Below are 15,036 nucleotides of genomic sequence, written 5' to 3'. Positions count from 1 at the left end.
TAAATCCTAAATGATTTTGATTTTTTGATTGCACCACATGAAAAACAAAGTTTCTATGAAATGGATGATAAAGTTTTTAAAGAGGTTTAAGTGGATGATAAAATTTCTATGAAATGTAGTACAAATGAGTCCTTAGGGAAAAGAAATCCAGTACGAATCTATACTATGAATCAAAATCAAATGACCTAGTAGGAAAAACCCAAATCATAACAATCCTCCAAAGTTGATACGGAAATCATTTGGGCCAAAAAGACACTAAGTTGATGCAATGACCTATAGAGAACAGAAAAGGGCACTTCTTAAAAGTGGCACACAAATATCTCTCGCAGACTTATTTTGATGCCTCTGCCGCCAACCCTAGTCGTTAGATCCACTTTGTCATCACAGTGCATCCTCCTATTCCATTTCCCTAGCTGACACATACGTCAATTGTGCACAAGTGCAGGAAGCGTCAAAGGCAGCGCAAAGGTGCGGCATGACGCAAACGTGTCTATAGAGATGGCCTAGAACGAGGGGCGATGTTGTTGATGCTTTGGGACTATTCGTCCATCTTTGGCATGGAGATAGCATCTCCCTACAATAATGATGGGTGGATCCGCGTCATCGGAGGTGGCATTACAGTGAAGTTGAGGAGACGTGACCATCTTTTGCTTCAAGACAGTTGCTCACCACGACAATGATGTGCAGCTCCTCAACTTCGACAACGGTGTTCTTCTTGTTGGCGGCGTGTGATGCGTCTCAAACGTATCCACTTTTTTCAATCGCTTTTCTTAGGTTTCTTTTTGTCTAGATTCTTAACGAAAATGAAATAAGACTATCGAAACTACATTGTTATTAGCACAAATATTGTTTATATCTTTTTTGTGCAGATAGCGAGGGAAATAAAATAAAATTAAAATATGCCATGAACTTTCTAGAAGCGGATGACCAACATGATAAAGGGAAGTCCCATAGGCCCATCTAGGGGACCTAGAGGTGGACCCACACGTTGTGGCCTCCTAGGGCGCTAGTGGAGGATGAGGTCACCTCGGATCTCCTTTTGCCTCCTCTCTTCAATGTATGCATGCATATTGATGAAAAATCCTTCATCTTGGATGGGGACTACCGGTGAAGTAGAGAGCCATCTCCACAACGATCTTCCTTTTCAAGGGCATACTTCTTCCTCGTTTGCACCACCATCATCGCCAAGCCATCTTCCATCATCATGTCATCGTCTTCCTACCATGTTTGAGTATTCCATTGTAGGCACATGGCATGGATGTGGATTGGACTAATCCAATCACAAACCTAATCAACCGGTTCTAGCATCAGAAACCATCTACATCGAGACGGGATGAAGAAGGGGGCAGCGAGGAGACTCGTTTACCCTTGTCATAGTTTAGGAGGGAGTACAAGCCGAGGTGATGAGTGAGTGTGATCCGCGTCTGAGCCGCCTGCCCGCATCCAAGCTACCTGCCGCTGTCCAAGTACGTTGTCGGATTGGACAAATCATCGGGGAACGTAGATCCGCGTCTCAGCGCCTACCGCCACCACAGGTGCCGAATGAGAGAAAAAGGGAATTTTGGGTAAGGGTCCTGTTGTGGGTATACTTTATGGGTATATCAACGACATGGCCTGGATCCGGCAAGCCCGGGTGGCCCACAGACGGTGATGGTGGCATGGGGCCCATCGGGCGGCCCAGTTGCTGTTGATCATGAAGGATGAAGTCCAGCCCAGGAACATGGAGCCGGATCCCAACCGACCTACGAAGGAGGCCGGATCCGTGGAGGCCCATAAAGTATCCGGATCCAGCACGATCATGAGGAAGGCGGATCCTTGACGTACACGGCAAGATATTGTACCGTAGTTAGGCAACTTGTATTCCGGCTAGGACTCTCCATGTAAACCCTAGATCCGTGCGCCTTTATAAGCCGGATCCTCGGGAGCCCTAGAGGCACAACCACAACCATTGTAACAACGCGCAAGCGCCCGGATAATTCCGGACAAGCGGCGAGTAGGCCCCGTCATCGTGTAGGTGTTCGAAGGCTGGGTAACTCGCGTACCACCGTCCCGTGTGCATTCCGCCCTATGGCCCCTACTTCTTCTCCCCTCGTGAGGATCCCTCCTCCGAGGTATTGTCGATTAGGCAACGGCGGCTGGCGCCCACCGTGGGGCCTCGAGGCGTCCGGAGGCCGGAACCGGGAGGGCTCCGCCATGGGAAGCTACGACGACTCGATCGGCCGTGGGGCACGTACTCTACGCCGGGAATTTTCCGATCGTCCCTCCGGACGAGTCCGGATTCCGGCTAGGACAAACCCCGTCAAGCTCTCCATCGTCCCAATCGGCGGCATCCACATCTTCATCGGCGAGACCGTCGATTCCGACGGAAACACACTGGTAAGTAACGCCGACGCGTCCACCGCTGAGTTGGACGTCGTCGCGAAGATCCGATCTGAGTCGCAGGAGCTTCTTAAGGAAAGTTCCGCCTTAGATCAGGAAAAATCAAAGCCCACCCAATCCGCCCCTGAGCAGGAGAAAACGGTGGAAGACCAATGCGGATCCGCCCGGGTCTCCCGAGTGTTAGAGAAGCAAAGGTGTCACTTTGTGCACTTCTTGGCCCATACCGCGAGAGACGCCCTCCACCAGGACGAGGCCGATCCTTTGCAGGTTGAGGCACCCGGAAACAACGTCGCTCCGGATCTGCAAGAAGCAGTCGGAGACAGCGACGCTCCGGGGCAAGAGGAAGCCGGAAACCCCGAGGAATCAATCCTCGGTAACTTGAGCCCAACTTCCGACGATGCCTCCTCAATAGGCACGGAAGAATATAATCGCTTGACGAAGGAGCTCGAGATCGGGGAAGAAGCTGACGGCGTCTCATCCATGAATACAGAAGAATTCAACCGCAAGCTCGAGGAACTCGGAGGCGGTGAGCAAGCTGACGTAGAATCCGCCCAGCCGATGCAGGTTCTAGCAACCGTGGCACCGCTGGATCAGCAGGAAACGGAAGATGAAGACTCCACTTCCGACCCAGGACCATCCAATTTAAGGTCTCCCTTAGATCGGGCACGACCACAAAAGGATGTCCTGTCACCAGAAGAGATGGTCGAGCAAGCGCGCATGGATTTAGTCGCGCAGTCTGATATTCTCAACAAACCAATAACTCCCGAGGAGGCTGCAGACCCGAAGGCCTTAGAAGCCAAACGGCAGGAGATGCTGGCAACAGCTCAGAAGTTCGCCAGGACCGCAGCCGCAATGCTGGAAGAAAGAACCTTAGCTGCAAACTTTGTGGACCACTCCCTAAAAAAGGATCGCGAAGTCGACGAAATGCTGGCGACAGTCAAGAGACTCCGAAAGGAGTGGGAGGAAAGGGTAGCCTCTGCGCAGGCGGAGGCTGATAGGATCGCTCGAGAAGCCATCCCTCCCCGCAAGATTACCTTTGCAACACCCACAGAACAACAGCCGCTCGCAACTCCAAAGGATAACATGAAGAAGGCTGCGGAGCTCTCGAAAAGAAGGACGAGGAGATTGACATCAACTACGTCCGGAAGCTCGTTGCCTCGGCAATGCGACGACAGAGCAAGGCAGACACTTCGCGCAGGTTAGAATCCAATCCGGAACATTGCATATCCACCGCGCAGAAGGACGCCATAGCAAGTCAGAACCGTGATGGAGCATCGTGCACCGGATCCACTGAGCGCAGAAGGAAGGTCAGAGAACATGCGAATCCAATCCCGGTGACCTCGGATTCGACCCCGAGAAACCCGGCAAAAGGAAAGGACCCGATGTATACTGGCAGAGACAAGTATCGTGTTCCGTCACCGCCACCCCGAGCTTCGCGTCCTCCGCTACCTCCTCGACGTCGCAGTCCTGCCGGAAACACCAGGCCCCATGGGCCAGGTGGAATCAACATCCGCGACAACATGCCGCCTCCTAGGGACGAGGAGCGAGGAGCGTACGCCGGAACCACGCAGAAGCCGGAACCAAGACTCGCGAGCCTGAGCCTCGTCGGAATCAAGACCGCGAGCCTGAGCCTCGCAGAAGCCAAGGACGCGAGCCGGAACCAAGGAGGAGCCGGAACGAAGAGCGCGCACCTGAGCCACGCAGGAGCCGGAACGACGGAGGCGACCACCACCAAGAGGAAAGGAGCCACCGAAGCCGGAGCCAGCCGCGGGAACCACGCCGAGAGTCCGAAGGCGGAAGATCATCTTACAGGCCCCCTCGAAGATCTCCCTCGCCACCACCCAGTGGAGGCGGAGGTGGAGGCGGAGGCAGAGGCCGGAGATCCCGTTCCCGCTCAAAATCACCCGGCGGCGGTCCCCGCGATGCCCGGGAGCGCCTCAACGAGTACAGATCCGACTACATTGGTCCAAGGTGCTTTGGCCAGATGATCCGAGAGGAACCAAAGCCAAGAAGCTTGAACCTTAAGCTACCAGGAACCCGAAGCATTATGATGGCAGCGAGAGGCCGGATACTCGGATTGAGGATTACTACAATGCAAGTAACCTTCGCCGGAGGAACCCCGAATATAGCTCGCCGCATGCTCCAGCTTGTACCTTATTGGTCCGAGCTCGTGTTTGGCTCGGTGACCTTGAGGAAAACACTATCTTTTGTCGGTTGGACCCGAAAAAGGCTTTCGAGAACCACTTCAGGGGCACCTACAAGAGACCGGCCACCACCAGCGACCTCCAAGCTTGCATTCAGAAGAAGGGTGAAACATCCAGGAGCTTCCTCACCCGATGGTTGGCAACCAGAAACGAGTGCGAAAACGTAGATAACCGCACAGCGATGCACGCCTTCATTGGTGGTTTGCAGCGCGGGGGGCTGCTGCGCCACAAGCTTACCTGTCTGGTGAACGCAAACAAGCTCACTCTTGACGAGATGATAAACATCGCCAGTGATCACACTGCCGCCGATGACGACGCAGGCGGAGATCTCGCAGCTACAGCCATACCCCTGCACCAACAAAAGAAAACCGTGATAACGGCGTCAGCAACAGCAATAAGCGGAAGAACCCCCTGAAGACCAGAAGGGCGGAGGATCCGACATGGTCGCCATGACGTTCCAACGCGGAGGTTCAGGAGGTGGAAGAGGCCGCGGACGTGGAGGCGGAGCAGGCAGGGGCCAGAAGCGCGCTGACGAGGTCACCGCAGCCGGATCCCGCGCCCCCCAAACGTACGAAGAATACGGGGATATGCCATGCCCGGCCCATCCGGATCCGGCTACGGGCAAATCCACCCATACCAATCGCAACCGCAAGTGGGTCAACGATCCGAAGAACGACCCGGAGGCGAGGATACAAGCGAGCCCGGAAGCACCGCCCGCGCGGCAAAGGAGGCAAGGGCAAGAACAAGGACAAAGAGGAGGACAGTTCCGAGGCCATGGATGAGGATGACGCTTCGCCGGAACCCAAGGAGGGTACCGCAGCCAACAAGTCCAACCCCTTTGGTAAGAAGAGTGTCGGAACTTACCACACCTTCCTCGGAACCCCAACTGTCCGCGCGAAAAAATCGGCGCTCCGGATCTTGAACGCCACAGTTCCGGCTGTGCCGCAGTATGTCAAGTGGTCGGAGAAAGCTCGTACTTTTGACAGTGTCGGATCACCCGGCCGTCATCCCCAAAGAGTGCTACGCTCCGGTTGTAAGTCCCCGCATAGACGGGTATGACTTCTCCAAGTGCCTTATGGATGGAGGAGCTAGCCCGAACATCATGTACCCGGAGACCCCGGAGAAGATGAACCTCACCAAGGAACAGCTCAAACACGAGCACCACCGAATTTCATGGTGTGGTTCCGGTAAGAAGGCAAACTCTCCGGGCAGCATCAAACTTCCCGTAGCCTTCGGCAATGTGAACAACTACTGCGAAGAGATGATCACGTTTGAAGTAGTGCCCTTCAAAAGCTCCTACCACGTGATCTTCGGCAGGCCCACCTACCACAATTTCCACGCCAGGGCATGCTACATCTACAACAAGCTCAAGATGCCGGGCCCTAACGGTATGATCACCGTGTCCGGAGACTACAAGAAAGCTAGGGACTGCGAGGAAGGCGAGGCCGCCTTTGCAGAATCCGTCATATCCGGAGAGGAGCCGCAAGGCTATAGAGCCGCGGTGGATCCGACCGAGATGCGGACCACCAAGAAGCAGCATCTCCGAACGAAGACCTCGTTCAAGGCCGCGATAGAAACCAAGAAGCATGACCTTGTTGAAGGTGACAACTCCAAGCAGGTTTCGATCGGAGCCAACATGGACCCCAAATAGGAAAGCGCGCTCGTCGAGTTCCTCAGAGCTAACATGGATATCTTCGGATGGCAACCTTCTGACATGTCCGGAGTACCAAGGGAACTCGCCGAGCACTACCTCAATATAAATCCGGGAGCAAAACCGGTGAAGCAAGCTATGCGACGCTTTGGAGACAAGAAGCGTCGCGCCATAGGAATGGAATTAGCAAAGTTACTAGAGGCAGGTTTTGTAGTAGAAGTTATTCACACTGATTGGGTCGCAAAGCCCGTCCTTGTACCCACAAAGAATTCCGAAATACTAAGAATATGCATCGATTACTCCGGCTTGAATAACCATTGTCCGAAGGATCCGTTCCCCTTGCCGCGCATTGACCAAGTCATTGATTCGGCGGCAGGGGCGGAACTTCGTGTTTTCTTGACGCATATTCCGGGTATCATCGGATCCCGATGAAGGAGTCCGACCAAAAGGCGACCTCTTTCATCACACCCTTTGGCACATACTCGCTATGTTACCATGCCTTTTGGCTTGAAAAACGCAGGTGCCACATACCAACGTACGATGCGGCGGTGCTCGAAGGACCAGATTGGCCGAAACGTGCACGCCTACGTCGACGACATCGCGGTCATGACCCGAAAGGGATCCGACCTGCTCGAGCGACCTTAAGGAAACCTTTGATAATCTCCGACGGTACAAGATGATGTTAAATCCGACTGAAGTGCGTCTTTGGCGTACCAGCGAGGAAAACTCCTTGGCTTCATTGTTTCTCACAGGGGCATCGAAGTTAACCCGGAAAAAATCAAGGCTATCCCGAACATCAAAAGACCAACTTGTCTCAAAGATGTGCAACGATTAACCGGTTGCGTTGCGGCAATCGTAGATTTGTTAGCCGTCTTGGCGAGAAAGCCTTACCTCTATACAAGCTGCTGAAGAAAACGGACAAATTTGTCCGGGATGAGGCGAGCAGACGAAGCACTTCGAGAGTTGAAGAACATACTCTCCTCCCCACCGATACTGGCAGCTCCAGCTGAGTCAGAGCCTATGCTCCTCTACATGGCGGCTACCAACAAAGTTATCAGCCTCGTAATCGTGGTGGTGCGAAAGGAAGAAGGATATGAGCACGGAGTCCAAAGGCCCGTCTATTACATTAGCGAAGTCTTGACGGAATCCAAGCAGAGGTACCCTCACTTTCAAAAGCTGGCATACGGAGTTTTCCTAGGCAGCCGGAAGCTGAGACACTACTTCCAGGAGCACCCAGTGACAGTGGTGAGCAAGGCTCCCCTGGCAACGATCATCAACAACTCCGACGCAACAGGGCGCGTAGCAAAATGGGGCATTGAATTATCTCGCCTTTGACATCAACTACGAAGCCCGAACCGCAATCAAGTCTCAAGTTCTAGCGGATTTCATCGCAGATTGGACTGAAGCACCGGAGGGCACACCCGTGCCGGAACCCGAAGCCCGGGTCATGCACTTTGACGGATCCAAGCAACATCAAGGCTCGGGGGCCGGAGTTACCCCGAAGTCACCTACCGGAGAAGAACTGCAAGTACGTTCGTGCATTCACTTCGAAGCTACCAACAATATGGCGGAATACGAGGCTCTACTACACGGTCCGCGCATCGCTAAAGAAATTGGGATCAAGCACATCATATGCCGCGGAGATTCCGACCCGGTGGCACAACAAGTAGCCGGAACCCGGAACGCCGAAACTCCGTCATGGCGGCTTACAGAGACGAAGTTGACGAGATCGCCAAGTGCTTCCTCGGATACGAAGTCAAGTACGTCGGAAGAGACGATAACACGGCGAGCAGACATGCCGTCCAAGCTCGGATCCGGCAGAAACCAATTCCGCCCGGCATTTTCCTCGGAGCATCTTCGGGTACCCTCCGTAAAGGGCGCAAACCCGAAAATCCCGATCCGGCGGTTTCTCCGGCTAAGGAAGTGATGGCAATCATTCCGGCCTGGACTCGGCCGTTTCGGATTATCTCATTGATCGAAAGTTGCCGGAGGACGAGGTCCACGCACGACGGATCATCGACGAGCAAGATCCTAAACAATTGTTGATGGACAGACTCTACAAACGAAGTGCAAACGGGGTATTTCTCAAATGCGTCTCTAGTCAAGATGGCATTGAAATCCTCGGAGAGATCCATGCAGGGGATTGCGGGCACCATGCCGCCCCGAGTCCCTCGTTGCAAAAGCTTTTCGGTTAGGATTTTACCTGGTTAACGACTAAAGAAGATGCTCGAGAAGCTCGGTAAAAACTTGCCGGGGTTGTCGGTACTACGCTACTCAACCAAACGCTCCAGCCCAAGAGCCGAGGACCATCCCTATCACCCGGCCGTTCGCGGTCCGGGGGCTCGATATGGTTGGTAAGTTAAAGAAATCATCTCCCGGTGGTCATGAATACCTCCCGGTCGCTATTGACAAGTTCAAGTAAGTGGATCGAGGCAAAGCCGGTGAGAAAAGCCGATGGTGCTACGGCACTAAAATTTGTTTGCAGACCTCGTGACGAGATTCGGCATCCCACACAAGCATAATCACGTACAATGGCACAAACTTTGCGCAAGGGGAACTCAAGGATTACTCGCGATGAAGTTGGGATCCGGCTTGACCTTGCATCCGTGGCCCATCCACAATCTAACGGTCGAGTCGAACGAGCCAATGGCCTTATACTAGCCGGAATCAAACCTCGCCTTGAAGAACCGCTGCGTCGCGCAGCCGGAGCTTGGGCTGATGAGCTAGACTCTGTTCTGTGGAGTTTACGAACTACCCCTAACAGGTCAACAAGATTTACTCCTTTCTTCCTGGTATATGGATCCGAAGCTGTGCTCCCCACCGACATCATCCATGATTCACCGCGAGTTTCCGCCTACAATGAAGAAACCGCCGACGAGGCTCGACGACTATCCGTGGACCTCGATCGAAGAAGCTCGGAATTTAGCCGACCAACGCTCCACCATTTATCAGCAGAAGCTCCGACGCTACCATAGCCGTCGAGTTCGGAACCGCTCGTTCATGATCGGAGACTTAGTCCTCCGCCTTCGCCAGGTGAAAGATCACAAGTTGCAATCTCCATGGGAAGGACTTTTTGTCGTCAGCAAAGTACTACACAACGGATCCTATTATCTCGTTGATTTCCGGGAACTGAAGGATAGACTCGCTAACCGGCACCGAAACGAAAACGAGAGGATCCGGGTGACATATATGATGAAACAGATCGTCCCTGGAACATAGCACAGCTACGTCCTTTCCACACTTAGCGCTTTACGCATTACATACCTTGTAATATCTATGAATACATGATCAATGAAATAAAGCTTTTGGTTCACTCTTAGAGTCTTTTACCTCCTTTAATTTTTCATTTCTGGATCGTGTACGTTTTTTCCGACTAAAACCGCAGAGCTGGATCTTTCCGCCTAGGCGTGTATGAAAGTTGTGATTTTCAAAATCGTCCTTTAGGACGTAAGCTTAAGTTTTTTGGCGGAAATTTTTTCTGTTGCAAACCCATGGATTCCTGGTAGCGACTTCTGGCACTTGGGCTGGGGGCTTGTTTCCGCGGTCATTGACGGATTGCCATTGGGCTTCGTCGCCGCTGGCGAGCGTTTCCGGCACGGGTTTTCCGGCTCGTGGAAGGTCAAGTGGGCAAGCCGGAAATTATAAAAACCAGCACTTGCTTTCAAGAAACAACACATGCAAATAATCTTAAAACGGATAGCAGGATAAGTATTTTCCGCCCATGCATGCATACTTGTTTCGTCCCTAACTACTTAAGAATTTAAGTTATATTACAAACCCTCGCTGGGGCCAAAATGATGCATTATTTTTTCCCGCAGGACATAAGTTTTCACTCCGCCTTGGACGGAGAAGCATCGCCCTCTGGATCTTTCTCCTTGGCGTCCTCGACCGGAGACGATACATCTTCCTCACTCTCTTCTTCTTCTTCGGAAGTTGCAGCACTGGACTTGGGTTCCTCTTGGGGAGCATCCTTGGAGCTGGTCCAGGTAAACCGAGTTCCGGATTCCGCGAGTCGGGCTTCCGCGTCGCGCTCTTTTGAAGTTCGGCTCAAGGGGCTCGTCCGCAGGAAGAACCACCTTGTCGTAGAATTCTTCGTGACGGATCCTCCGCGCGATGCGGGTGTCATAGCCACTTACCGCGTCTAGAAGCGCACCGACATCCGCCGTCGGGGAACACCGTAGTTACCCGGTCAAGATCCATCTCCGGGTTATGCGCCAAGCACATAGTCAAAGTCATGGCAGCCGCGCTCGGGCCGATGAAGCTTGCGGATCCGTCACCGGCTCCGAAGAATGTCCATTTTCTTGACCAGTTTGCGCAGACCGAAGGTGCGGCTCTTCTTCAGCGACAAATTGTGGCATATCTTCCGTGAGGCGGAGATGAGATCCTTGCAATCATCGCCAGCGAGAGTAAGGAGATCATCCCGGGGAAATTGATTCCGACGTCTTTCCGGGTATCCAAGCGGCTCTGCACAAGATACAAGAATAAGTATAAAAGTTGAGAATAAAAAATATACATCAAGATAAGCAATTCCGGTTACAAGTACCCAGGATGTTTTCGGTCAGCAAGTCCCAATGGCGCTCCGCGGTCTCCATGTATTTCCGGAGTCCATTGAGTTCTTTTTGCTGCCGCTTGATGGTCTCGCTATCAACATTTTTCTTTAGCACGAATTCGCCCTTTTCCTTGATGAATTCGGAGTTTCTCTCCGCCAGCTGCTTCTCGGCCTGCTCCTTCTTTTGCTCCGCTTCCATCAGTTTCGTTTCCAATTCTTGGTACGAGGAGCGCAGGTTCTCAAGTTCGGAGGAGGTCGTAGCCAAGGAAGAGGATGCGCCTATAAGGATTCAAGTCAAACACAAGTTCAAAGTCGGAATGTGAATTCATAACAAGAGAGGGCGGAAACCAACCTTGGGCATCCGCCAGTTGTTTGTTCAGTTCTGCGTTTTCATTCTTAAGGGTCTGGATATTTTCCGCTTGACCCAAGGTAACGCGGCGCTGAAGGGCAATATTCTTGTGTAGCTCATAGTGCAGCGCCTGCTGTTCCTATAAAAAACGATCAGAGCAGGAGTAAAAATTCCGCCTACTATAGTAGGGTCCTTTGAAGCATCATTGCCGGAATCCCTCCGACATCATGCTTGGGGGCTACTGCGACAATTTAAAAATCTTTCCAAAAGTGGCTTTACTCTAAAGCATCTAAGCGATAACTAGTATCTAGTTTCCGCCTACATGTTTGGGGGCTACTGGGGAGTACCTTTTGCTTGCAGATAAGTTTGTCGAAGAACTGGCCGACGTCCTTCTTAAACTCTTGGATCTCCGACGTCGCGGCATCCGGTTTCCCCTGTGCGTTGTTCAGCATGGCGTTGAGCAGGTCTTGTTCAAGTTCCCACTTCTCCGCCTCGGTCGACTTGTTGAAAAACTTGGTAGCATATGCCTTGGGGGTGGAAGTGAGGTCAGCCGGATCTCCAAAGTTTTTCGGAAAAACGACGATGTCGCCGCAGCCGGCTCCGACCTTCTCGGAGGAAGTAACCTCGACCTCTCCTTGGCCTTGAACTTCGTTTCTTCTCGGGCAGGGCTTTTGGCCTTAGGATCCTCTCCGCCCACTTTTTCGCCGCCGACCGGAATTACTTCCGGTGGAGTGTTTGCGGCGGAGGGGGAGATTGTTCCGCCCGAGGAGGAGACGGCGGTGGAGCAGATGTGGGAAGTGCTTGGCGGAGCTGGAGTCGGAGGACCAACAGCCGGAGACTTTTTCATATATTTTGTGATGGGCTCTTGGCTGGTGGTTCGGGTGGCAGCGGTAGTCGGAATTCTGCGAACAAATAAAAGAAGATCGCATAAGAAACAATTGCATCAAAGTAGATACGTGCCATACTCGGAAACTTACGGGGCGCCGGGGATGATGGGGCGCGAGCGTTTGCCTGCTGTGGCAAGCATCTTCAAACGTTCCCGCTCCGCTTTCCTTGAGTCTAGCGGAGGGGGCTTGATGGTCTTGGGCTTCTTGGCGGAGGCCTCGCCGCTGGCTCCGGCTTCAGAGCCGGAAGCTTTGGCGCGGGGACGCTTCGAAGGTCGGGGGGCTGCCTTGCGGGGTGCCTGCTCCTCTTCCTCCTCTTCGTCATCCGGAACCTCCTCCGCCGTGTCGCCACTGACGGGGACACGAAGTATGGTGCGAAAGTTTTCCTCCGCCAAAGTATCGAGCTGGAGGGAAAGCTATTATATGTTAGTCAACATCCGAAAACTTGTGAAGTTTGAAGCAACGAAGGGATGAGAGCTTACCGGAGGACATTGGTTGTTTGTATAAATATCCTTGATCAATTCCGGGATCGGTTGACCCCGGCCTATCTTCACGAGCGTCTTGAATCTCCTCTTGAGAGAATCAGCCGGAAGGTCGTGGCGGGTAGCTCGGAGCTGGTCGTCCGCCCCGGTATATGCGCAGATTAACCGTGCATTGTACCGTAATGGCCGGATCCGTCGGGTGAACCAGCTGAGTGTCAGCTGAGTTCCGGTTAGCCCGTCATGGACTAGCCAGGAGATTCTCCGCGCTGCCTTCTCCAAGTTAGGAGTTAGGGCGAGCGAAGGGACGAAGCTCCAGCTCGCAAGTTCTTCCGGAGGCTCGTTGTTGAATTTGGGCAGACCGTCATGGATCTCCGGAACTGAAACGTTCTTCTCGTAGAACCATCCGGCGTTCCAGTACCGGACGGATTCGTGCGAGTCGTGAGGTGGATACATGCGGCCAGGTCGGAGCATGAACGTCATGCTCCCGCAGTTCAGCATGGCTTTGTCCTTCGTTTCCTTCTTCACTCGGAAGAAAAACTGCCATAACTTGACATCTGGTCGAATTCCGAGATGCCCTTCGCAAAGTGTCGCGAAGTTGGAGAGCGGAAGCTATGAGTTGGGGCAGAGGTCACTTCTTTTCAGCTTCTAGGCCAGCTTCCAGGTTGTGGACCGCTGAAGCCCAAAAGAAGTGTCTAGTTTCGGGCTGGCTTATTTCCACCGCAGAACCCAAATCGTGTGTATAGTCAGAAACTGCTCTCGACCAGTTTCTCCACAGCTTCCCGAGCTTCTCCGTGAATAACCGAATCGGTACAACTTCCTACCACCATTGTTCCCGTTAATTACACCAAACTGCCACCGCAGTCCACCAAGTCAACCCGAGCCAGCCCAACCCGATCGACATCACGTTCGCCCCGTCCACTTCCCCCCGCGAGAAACAAATGTGGCGGCTAGGGTTCATGTTGCCAGCCAAATCCTCCCCGATGCCGGCCGAATACTCCGGCGCCCGCCCGTCCACAAGTTCCCCGCATCCTTCTCCATCCATTCATTCGTGCCGCCCGCAGCCTCCGACCCAAGCCGGCCGTCGGGCACGCTGCTGAAGACCGATCTGACCTGCTCTGCCTCCGCCTGACGCGCCTAGAAACTCTCCTGGCACAGCCGGAACACGAATGCGTCCGATCCAATTCACCAGGCTATAGCTCGCGTATGCCTGCCCGCTTGCGTGGTCGCGCTTGCCGGATCTACCTAGCTCGTCCGCTATGCTTGACACCACCCGCTGCTCCAAGCAATTGCTCTTGTGCTTGCTGAATTTTTTTTGTACGTACAACTGTTTCAGGGCCTGTCACATCTGGAACAAAAAATATTGCTGAGTTTTACAAGATAACATATGCAAAATTTTGATGTTAAATTTTTTGCTAAGCCCAAAAACTAGCATAATTAGGACACATATCTAATTTAGGGGTGTTACAGACATTTCTCACTCAACACATCAAATAAGCCAAGTTTGCATAAGCCTAAAAGAATAGGAGTAACTAGTTTCTAAGAGCTTCTTCCCACCACAGTTTTTCCCCACCGTTTTCTATAAGCCGGCTTATGCATAAGCAGAAGCCCAAAAGAAGTTAGTGGGGTTGAAGCCCGTACGTGTTGAGGATGGAGAGGAAGAATTCCGAACAGGGGAGCGATAATCCGCGTTCCACCCAAGCTTTGGTCATGACAACTTCTCCGGCTCCGGGCTTGGGGACGACGGTGTCGCGTATGAAGCTCCAGTGAGCGGAGATCATACCCTCGTTTTGAAGCTCTCTAAGCTCCGTGTCAGTAGTTTCGCATGGCCACCATTGACCCCGCTCTCCTACGCGGATCCGAGCCTTGGATGCCTTCTTGTTTTCCGTCTCCTGGACCTTGGCTGCCATTCTAGCTTGACCTTGGAGTTCTTCTTCGAGTTCTTGAGCGGTTGAAATCCGGCCTAGTTTGGTACTGGAAGAGGCGGAGAATGGTTGAGCAAGTCTAATGTCGGAAACATATGGTGGTAGATATGCTATGGGATCCGGACAGATTGGCTCTAGTGAACTGGGATCCGGGCTATTCGGAGAACTACCAAGACAAGTGTGAATCGATTGGCATGCTTCCGCTGCACCCATGCAAAGTATTTGAGTAACCGGAAACTACTCTAGTCTACTTCTTCTTCTACAAGTCCGGTGCACGTACCGTCGATGGCGCGGCGGACCGGCGATGCTCCGGTGAGGACGAAGGTCGCCGAACTTGCTACGAAGTGACCCGCGCGACCACGAAACGGCGGCGGGAGAAATTTCCCGATCAACCGAAACGATCTTGGCGCGAGGGGAAGCTTGAGGCGACGGTGCGCGAAGTTCTCTGTGGCGGAGCTCGCCGGAGTTGAGATCTGATGGGCGGCGCGGCGCGAGAAGAAGATGAAGTGGTGAGGAGGTGAAAAGAATGGGAAGTTACCGCGCGTGGGGGTATTTATAGACCTCGCGCGGAGATTCGCGTTTCGCATCCGACGGCGGAAACTGAACGGTCTCACCG

Source organism: Lolium rigidum, chromosome 2 (assembly GCF_022539505.1).
Source record: "Lolium rigidum isolate FL_2022 chromosome 2, APGP_CSIRO_Lrig_0.1, whole genome shotgun sequence".
Lineage (NCBI taxonomy): Eukaryota > Viridiplantae > Streptophyta > Magnoliopsida > Poales > Poaceae > Lolium > Lolium rigidum.
This window is presented reverse-complemented; position numbering follows the sequence as displayed.